The sequence below is a fragment of the Elephantulus edwardii genome, unplaced genomic scaffold (assembly GCF_000299155.1).
Source record: "Elephantulus edwardii isolate Elephantulus edwardi_28Jun2011 unplaced genomic scaffold, EleEdw1.0 scaffold00059, whole genome shotgun sequence".
In the NCBI taxonomy this organism is placed as follows: domain Eukaryota; kingdom Metazoa; phylum Chordata; class Mammalia; order Macroscelidea; family Macroscelididae; genus Elephantulus; species Elephantulus edwardii.
In genome coordinates this window covers 6,418,183-6,427,606 of record NW_006399809.1, presented here as the reverse complement: position 1 = coordinate 6,427,606, position 9,424 = coordinate 6,418,183, and the positions used below count along the sequence as shown (strand labels likewise).

The following is a 9,424-nucleotide window of genomic DNA, read 5'->3' as shown; positions in this document are numbered from 1 at the left end:
CTGGGTAGAAAATAGCCTCAAGGATATTATTGTATTTATCTCCACTGTCAAGATTTCTTCAACCCATCTTTCGGCTTTTACTGTGGTCATTTGCACGTTGCTATGATACTGGAAGCTATCCCACTGACATTTCAGATATTGAAAGGTCACCAGTTATAATCATGTTTCAGAGAAGCTTCTAGACTAAGACTAGAAAGAAAGACTTGACATCAACATCTGAAAACTATCATAGTTATGTGTTTTTGAGTCAACTACAACTCATATGAGCCTTATCCTCTTCTGTCCTCACCATCTTGGACAGACTGTAGTACACTGTCACAGTCCTTGTTACGTAGACATCTTGCTGACAGTCTTCCTCCCTATGTATGATCCTTTACCTTTCCCAAATGATATGTTTTGTGAAGCACTGGCCCCTCCTGACAACATGCCCAAATTATATGATATGAAGTTCCATCTTCCAAGAAACACTTTGATTGCCCTTTTTTCCAAGGCAGAATAGCTTCTTTTGGGGCATCTCATGGAATATTCAATATCATTTACCAACATCACAATTCAAAGACAGTTTTTCTCCTTGTGTCTTCTTTATTTACTGTCCAACTTTCGGATTCATAGGAAGCAACTGAAAATATTGTAGCTTGTTTCAGGTGCACCTTAATCTTTAAAGTGACATCCTTGCTCTTTAACACTTTGGCAACGTCATGAACCATAGATTTTTTTTTTAACTTTATAGATCACTACATAACATCATTCGATTTGCTTTCTTTGAACATTCTATGAAAAGAAATTAATCAGTAGACCATCAAGTTTCTGACATAGAGGACCACTGAGGATGAGGGAAACCCCCACATGGACAGGCTAGCTGCAAGAATGGACTTGAACATGCCAGTAATCCTAAGGATTATGCCAGACTATACTGTTATTTGGTTGTCATTACAATCACTCTGAGTTGAAATTGACTTGAGGGAACTTTACAACAATCATAATATTAAGATTTCATTTCAAACATCTCTTGCCTGCATAGGAGCATGGGTCTGTATAATGGAAATAGCAGATAGGTACCAGCTACTTCTTGATTCTGACACCAGTTCAGTGGAAAATAGAACTCTAAAGATTTATTTGGCTATGAATACTTTTCCAGTGTAATTATTATTTTTTTTGACAGGTAGAAGCATTCAAGTTTAATTCCTGTACATGGACAGAAATGACAGTGATGCTACACAGAACAACCAGGCGGAGAGGAGGGAGAGAAGGGGACAGAGGGGCAAGTCGTGAGCAATTCCTCTGGTGCTATGAAGAGGTCATGGAACACTTATCTTCTGTGATGACAAACTGTGTGTCATAAACCACCAACTCTGGAAAACAGGAGGTGCCATGGGCTCAGAACAAAACCAGCGCTAGAGCTTCCCTACTGGGTGTTAATTAATACTAAAGGATGTCTGGGTCCAAGGGAGTTACTAGGATCAGTAATTTAACATCAAGAGAGGAACCTCCTCCAGGTACACTCTGTTCCTTAATACTGAAGGCCCTGAACTCAGGTCAGGGTAACCAAGGCTCACTATATACTTTGGTCTTTGGGTACCTAGTAGTACTACACACAGTGCACGCCCACAGCCCTTACACTGTCTACCGAAAACCCTCCCTAAAGCTCGGTTCAAGCAGACAGCGAGCAAACACTGTGGGCGGCCACACAGCAGTGGGAGTCAGAGGGGTGACGTGCTCGTGTTGAACCTCCCCAGGCGTCCTGAAGACTTGATGGGCAGGGGCCGGAAGAACAACGTGCCCACGATGAATCGTCCTATGCGTCCTGAAGACCACTGTTGCTCAGCAGCACCTGCTCCCCGGGTTTAAAGGCCGGCATCCCAAGGTAGGGACAGCTGGCACAGCGGAACGCGTCACCCAGGTAGCGGTTTCCACAAGCTGACTTGGGCTGGGCGCTCTTCTGTTCCTCTGACTTCTCTTTTTCCAGTTCTTCGGCAAGGCCACACGTGCAATTCTTACAAGCCTTCCTTTTCTTCCCTTCTCCACATGAAGGAGCTCGCAGGGAAGCTGGATCAGGTTTTTTCAAATCTTCTGGATCCAACAGTTCATCTGAGTCAATGAGATCCATGCTGTCATCCTCCATATCGTTGGCAGACAGTGTCCAGAGCTTGACAGCAGCAGGGTCCAAAGCAGGCTTCTCTGAAGGAGACTTCTTGGCAATGGAAAGCTTGAGCTGACTCGAAGAACCCACTTCAAAGTTAGGCTTTCTGCCCGTGACTTGCACAAAGAGCAAGCCATCACTTTGGTAATCTAGGTGTTCTTTGACAGACGCTAACTCCTCCGGATTCAAGGCTTCCCGCTGCAACTCTTTTACTTCCACAAGACCAGAAAGAGTCAGGGTTGAACACAGTTTAGGCGCTGTCTTTAATTTGCTATTGTTACCTACAGCCGTCTCTACTGGCTCTCTTAGAAAAAGACATCCTCCAGGCCGAAGGATCCGGGCCATTTCTGCCAAAATCTCAGCATCATGTAGAATGGTGCTTCCCGGAACAACACCCGACAAGATAACATCAAAGCTAGATTCTTTGTGGGCAGATTGCAACAGCTGCTTGACGTTTTCCACAGACACGTGGCCCTCACTCCCAGTCAATGTTTGAAGCTTGTTCACCAGATCTTTTAGCGCTTCTACAGGAGATGATATATCCCAGACCACTGCCACACACTGGCCAGCTGAGATCCCAAAATCTGCCATTCTTGCAGTACGTGATGGACCTAAAAACTTCAGGCTTTCATGCTTTGCTGCCAGGCACTGTCAAGGGTCAGAAGCCTGGCAGGTCCCCACGACGATCAGGTCTCCCCGATTCCAGCTCAGGGCTCTCTCCCTGCTCGGCGCGCTGCCTCCAAGGCCTTGGGGACAGGCCGTGTGCGAGAGATGAGGGAGCCCGGAAAGGCAGGGAGCGGCGGTCTTAGTCTGGGGCAGGGAGGGCCGGTCACCAGCTTCTCAAGGTCTGAAGCCCAGGATGGTCCACTGGGCAGCGGCCGTGGCTACGTCCCCACTGAGGGAGGGCAGGGGAATGAGGGAAAGCGGGGAAATAAAGAGATAGGAGGACAAAGGAGGGTAATGGAGGAGCAGTTGGAGGATGTGTGGTTCCTCCTCCAGTGTAATTATTAATAGAGCTTTCTTTTATTCTCAAAAGTGTTTTAGGGGACACATATGATGAGAAGATTTGGAAGACAGGATTAGGTTTATTGGGAAGTTAGCAAAGTCAAGATAAAACTGTTTGAACATTTAAAAAAACTTTATGTATATTACTTAAAGTTTAAAAATACTAAAATAAGGATAAACATAATAATTTAGTTATAAATATTTGGAAATGGCCAAACAGAAGGAGGGAGAGGAAAGTATCCAGCACATTAAACACTTCCATTAGATGTTATGCAATCAGGAACAATGATCCCCAAAGAAATTCTGTAGAATTATGGAAACTCCATTTTTGCCACCACCCTATAACTTGACACTTTAGATGCTAAAGACTAGAGAGCTAAGAGAAGACTTTATTCCAAACTCACTCAATTGGTGGTTGGCAAGACTTAGTTCCTCATAGGATACAGACTGAGAACCTCAGTTCCTCAGGGGATATTGGCTTCCAGCTTCCCTCAGCTCCTTGTCACTTAGTCGTGTGCACTGAGTAATTCAAAACATGGCTACTGTCATCCCACAGTCAGTAAGATAGAAGTTGGCCTCAGAAAGAAGCAACAGCTTTTGGATAATCTAGTTTTGAAAGTGGTATGCTTTACTTCTGTTGAATTCTGTTGATCAGAAGTAAACCAATAAATTCTGTGTGTACTCAAAACACATCTAATAGCTATAAGTAAGAAATTATATGACCAAAATAAGTATTCTCAAGATGAGAGGATTACACAGGATAGCAGAAGGTGGATTTGAACAATTGATTACCACGTCTCACCTCCATACATGTGCCTCTTATCCATAAGAAATAATTGTTAATGCTATCTTATGCTTCCTTTCAGGGAGGAAAAAACCCCCACATAGACTTAAATCCATTTTCCAATATCAATCTTTATATATTTCAAAAGTTACTGCTAAAATTTAAATGTTAACCATTCCTAAATGGCATAAAACTCATCATTTCTGCCAACCAGAACAGATTAACACTGAAACTCACAGCTTGTGTTCAAGTTAAAATGGTAAACACTGTAGCTCTGATAATATGGTGGAAGTGGCCAAATATGTGTTTACAGCTTAAAAAATGAGAAAAAGGGAAAAAAATCAACCATAGAACATATGGGTAATGTTTCAGGAGTTTTTGCAAAACAAATTGCTCAGGAAACATCCCCAGGTCCATTTCCAAAAATGCTGATGAGAATCAGAGTGCTACACTCTAATATTGATGTACCATTAGTCTAAAGTACACAGGACAGAAATTGCTATCTACCTTACCTTTACCTTACCTTACCTTACCTTACCTTACCTTTACCTTACCTTACCTTACCTTACCTTACCTTACCTTACCTTACCTTACCTTACCTTACCTTACCTTACCTTACCTTACCAGAACCATGGCTGGTCTTAGTACCCATGGCCAGCTCTGCAAAGAGATTTTATTAATTCTTTCTTCCAGATGAAGCAATTGTTACTGAATAAAGATCCCACAGAAAGTAGTAGAACTAAATGTTGACATAGCTATAATAAATAAGGCAAAGAGAATGGGAAAAAATATTCCACAAAATATAAGTGAAATGTGTCTTCTACATTAAAATTGTGTCAGGGTAGGAAAATGGGAAATAGTGAGGCTGAGGTCACTTTGTGAAGACCATGATAAAGATTCCTATATTAGTCTTAAGGGGTTAAGTTTGTCTAAGATGGAGATAACTGTTGATTACTTTTAAAGTCTATTCTGGATGACTGGAATGTGTAATTGGCATGAGGAGTAACACTTCAAGGCTAAGGGCTTTGACTTTTATCCCATTAATAAAGAAAGGTCATGAGAAAAGCTAACTTCATCCATCTGTGAAAGTAAAACTCGTGGTCAGTGTATACTCAAAGACAAATGAGCAAACTAAGGCAGGCTTTTATGCTGGAGCCAATGAAATCCAGAAGCACGGCAATTGGAAAGAATCAGAATGAATTGGATTGTAGTTATATTTTGAAGGAAGACAAAGATATGACTCAATGACTTGTCATGGAGGCAAGAGATGGAAATGCTGAAGAAGAATGAAGAGATGCAAATTACTTAAGAATCCTCACTTAACTAAGTAGAAGTGGAGTTGTGCCAGGAAGAAGGCATATTGTCCTATAATTTGTCTCCATTTTTCTATTCATCCATGAAGCAAGATGGAACAGTTGATTTGATTGGTCAGAGTATGACACATTCTAGATGGCTGTATTAAACAGTGCTGCAAATTCTCTATGTCCCCTCTGTTCCACTGTGCCTGGATGAGTAAAGATATTAAAATATTTTGTGCTATCTATAACTTTTTCAAGTAGGTTAACTTGTTTTATATGTTTTTCAGGTGTATCATTTGATGCATAGATATTAACCAAGGTATGTCTTCTTGATGTATGGTGGCTTTCATCATTATATATTGCTCTTTTTTATCTTTTATGGTAGTTTTCATCTTGAAGTATATTTTTACCAGAAAACCGTATTGCCACTCCTACAATTTTGTGGATGCCATTACTTTGTATATTGTTTCCATTATTTGATATTGAGTCTATTTTTTTTCTCTCTCATTTCTCAGATGTATCTCTTGTAGGCAACATGTTGATGGGCTTTGTCTTTTATCACCATGCTATTCGTTTTCTCTTAATTGATGCATTTAACCCATTCACATGAAGAGTGATTATTGACAGTCAGGGTTTTATCATTGTCATTTTGCTTCATTCCTTTTTCCATTGTTTTGGTTACTTTGGCCCATCAACATTTTTTTGTTGTTGTCTCTGTGTGAAGGATTCCTTTCATATTTCTTATAGAGTTAGTCTTGCTTTCATGAATCCATTAAATCCCCATTTTTCTGCAACTGATCTGATTTCTCCTTCACATTTGATGGACAGCTTTACTGAGTTCAGGGTCCTTGCCTGGCAATTATATTTTCAGCCTTTTGTCTTCCTTCTCACATGAGAAGTCAGAGCTTAATCTAATTGGCTCTCCTCTGTAGGTGGCTTTTCCTTTTTCTTTTAGTGTTTTCATATTCTTTTATATTCTTACTGCTTTTCATATTCATAGTCCTTTATTTTAGAGAATTTCACTATGATATGTCTTGAAGTTTTTCTTTTGGTGCCTAGTCTATTTGGAGTTTGTTGAGCTTCATGAATGTGAAATTTCCTCATTTTGCATGAGATGATATCTGGAAAGTTTTCTTCTACTTACTACTTCTTCCCCAATTTTCTCAGTGCTATTTTCTCACTCTCTTGTTCTTGAATTCTGATTATATGTATATTGTTCCATTTGATATTATCTCACATAACTCTAATATTTTCTTCCTTTCCCTTCTACCGTTTCTCTCTCTTTTTTCAACAATAAGTTCTCATTGAGCATCTTCTCTTCTAGCCTACTGATTCTCTGTTCATTTCTTCTGTTTTGGGTTTTCCTTTTCTCCCCCAAGCATGTAGAAAATTTTTGCAATACCATTCTTGATATTTTGGATGTTATTTTCATACATTTCTGCTGTTTCTAGTACTGTGTTTTTGTGCCTTTTTTTGTGATTCCTTGTATCTCTTTATTTATGGTTTTAACTCTTTGTTCCATAATTTGTCATTTCTTCAGTATCAGCTCGTGTAACTCCATGTCAATATATTTCTTCTATTTTCCTCTCTCTCCGGTACTCATTAGGTCATCAACTTGGTCTACTTTTTAGGATAAGGTTTGTTTTGTCTTTTAAATAATGTTGGAACCTACCTGCTGCTTCCTTGACATTATGTGAAGTTATTAGTCTGTGCAAGGCAATTTCTGTTGTCTGTGTATGTTGTTGTCAGTTCATTATCTTTATGATGCTGTTGATAGAGTCACAGACTAAGTATTTCCCCAACTCAGTTTCCCACTTGCAATATTCCTTATTACAGATCTGTTTCCTGTTTCCAATATAAAGCTTCTTATCCACTTATTCTTTGTTGGGGAGGAAGGTAGGGACTTTTCCTTTGCCTATCTGTGGTGGGCATGCTTCTCTGTCTTGTCCTGTTGTTTGATGGAAGTGGGGAGTTTCCCCAGGATTAAGTAAAATTCCAGAAGTGCTACCTGGGATAGTTTGCTCCACAAGTTTCAGTAGGTGCTAGTGGCAGTCCCATGTATCTGTTTCCATTCCTGAAGCTAATAAGTAGAGATCTTTCTCCATCTGAACAGACAAAGGCCCAGGGAAGTGATTCAGTGCCAAGTGAAGTCTGGGATATTTTGCTCCACAAGTCTCAGTAGGTGCTAGGTGCCAACCTGTGTAACTTGTCTCTTCTTATTATTGTTAATTCATGTATTCCTTCATCCATAACCATATGGATTATTTCTATTTTCTTGATATTATAAATAATGCTGCAGCAAATATGTGTTGTTGTTGTTGTTGTTGTGTTGTTAGATGCCTTTGGGCTGACCATGATGCACAGTGACCTGATAAACAGTAGATTTTAACCTTGCTCTATCCTATGACATTCTGATCACCCCTGATATTTTCAAGCTCAATATTGCTACAGCCATTGTGTCACTCCATCTCAGGATTTTCCTCTCTTTCTCTGACTCTCTACCTTTGCAGCATGATATCCTTGTACAAGGACTAGGCCCTCCTAACAACATGTCCAAAGTATGTGAGACAATGTTTCATCATACTTGCCTCTAAAGAGCACCATGGTTATGTCTTCTCCAAGACATACTTTGGGTTTTTGCAGTTCATGATATATTCAGTACTCTTTTCTAAAACTACAATTCAAAATTCTTCTTCTGTCCCTCTTAGTCAATGCCCAACTTTCAGAGGCATTTGTTGTTGTGTACTGTTGAGTCAGAACAAACCCATAGCTGACCCTCTAGTGGATTTTCAGAGGCAGTTAATCGCACATGAGTTGATTGCCCATTTTTCTCCTGCAGAGCAGCTGGTTGATCTGAACCATTTGACTTCAGGATTACAGCACAGCTTCTTGCCACCAGATCACCAGTGCTCCCTTTTCAGATGCATAGGAAGTAATTAAAAATGCTCTGGCTTGAATCAAGTGCCCTTTACTCTTTAAAATGATATCAATACATTTCAACACCTTGGAGAGGACCATTACAGCAGATTTCCTCAATGCAACACATTTTTATTTCTTAACTGCTCTTGTCAAGGGTGTTTATTGTGGAACCACCAAGAAGAAATTGTTAATTATTTCAATTTTTTCTTCATTTATCATGATATTGTAACATATTGGCTTAGTGTTCAGTATTTTTGTTTTCTTGATGGTAAAATGTAACCTATGCACAGAGAGCAACACAAATGGTGCAAAGAATGATGTGGGCTATGCAGGGATCAAGTAGGACAATAGGAATTTGATTGAGAACTATTATTAAAATAATTTGTTTGGGAGCCACAGGAGCAGTGAGACACAGACCCTGGCAGGAGCTGCCAAAAAAACTATTATGAGACTCTTCTGCCAGGAAAAAGAAGGACAGTGGGTATTTGACTGAGTTTTCTTAAACCCCCAGGCACAGAGCCCCACTGGACCCAGAGCACTGTTGGGCAAGAGCTGTCAGGTGAGAATCAGACACCTGGAATTTGAGGGAGAACCCCAGGAGAGCTCACATGAAGAGCTGGAATCTGAGTGAGGTCCTAGGATGTATGTGCCCACACTTCCTTCTTGCCCACTCCATTCTGCTCTACACCCCTTCCTCCAAGTCCAGTCAACTAACTTCCCTTGAATCCAAAGTGCCTTAATCCTACTTAGCTACAAGAGGCTGCTCTCACAGGTCCAGAACGGAATCTTCTCTTGAGTCAGAAGTGAAGAGAGAAACACAGGGGCTGGGTAGCTGCCCCAGCATTCTAGAGCAGTGACTTCAAATCAAGAACCTAACATCACTGCAGGCATGAAAAACTCTACCACAGCAATGTCACATAGGAAGTGTTGTTGTTGTTATGTGCCATCGAGTTGCTTGCGACTCATAGTGACCCTATGTACAACAGCCCTAAACTCCGCTCTGTCCTGTGCCAATCGCACTGTCTCTGACACTCCCATCCCAACTATCCCAGTCACTGAATCAAGGCACCTCATAGAGGGCCTTCCTCTCCTGCGCTGTCCCTCCACCCTCCCAAACATGATATCCCTCTCCAGGGACCAGTCCCTCCTCAGAACATGTCCAAAGTATGTTAGATGGAGCCTCAGAATCTTAGCCTCCAAGGAGCCACCTGGTTTAACCCTTTTCCAGGACAAATCTGTTTGTTTTCCTAGCAGTCCATGGTATTCTCAATACTCTTC

At 40.8% G+C, this 9,424-nt stretch overlaps 1 pseudogene; it reads right to left on the bottom strand.

Moving 5' to 3' along the window:
* Positions 1 to 1,795: 1,795 nt before the first annotated feature.
* On the bottom strand, positions 1,796 to 2,731 carry LOC102874174 (annotated as a pseudogene).
* Positions 2,732 to 9,424: the final 6,693 nt, after the last annotated feature.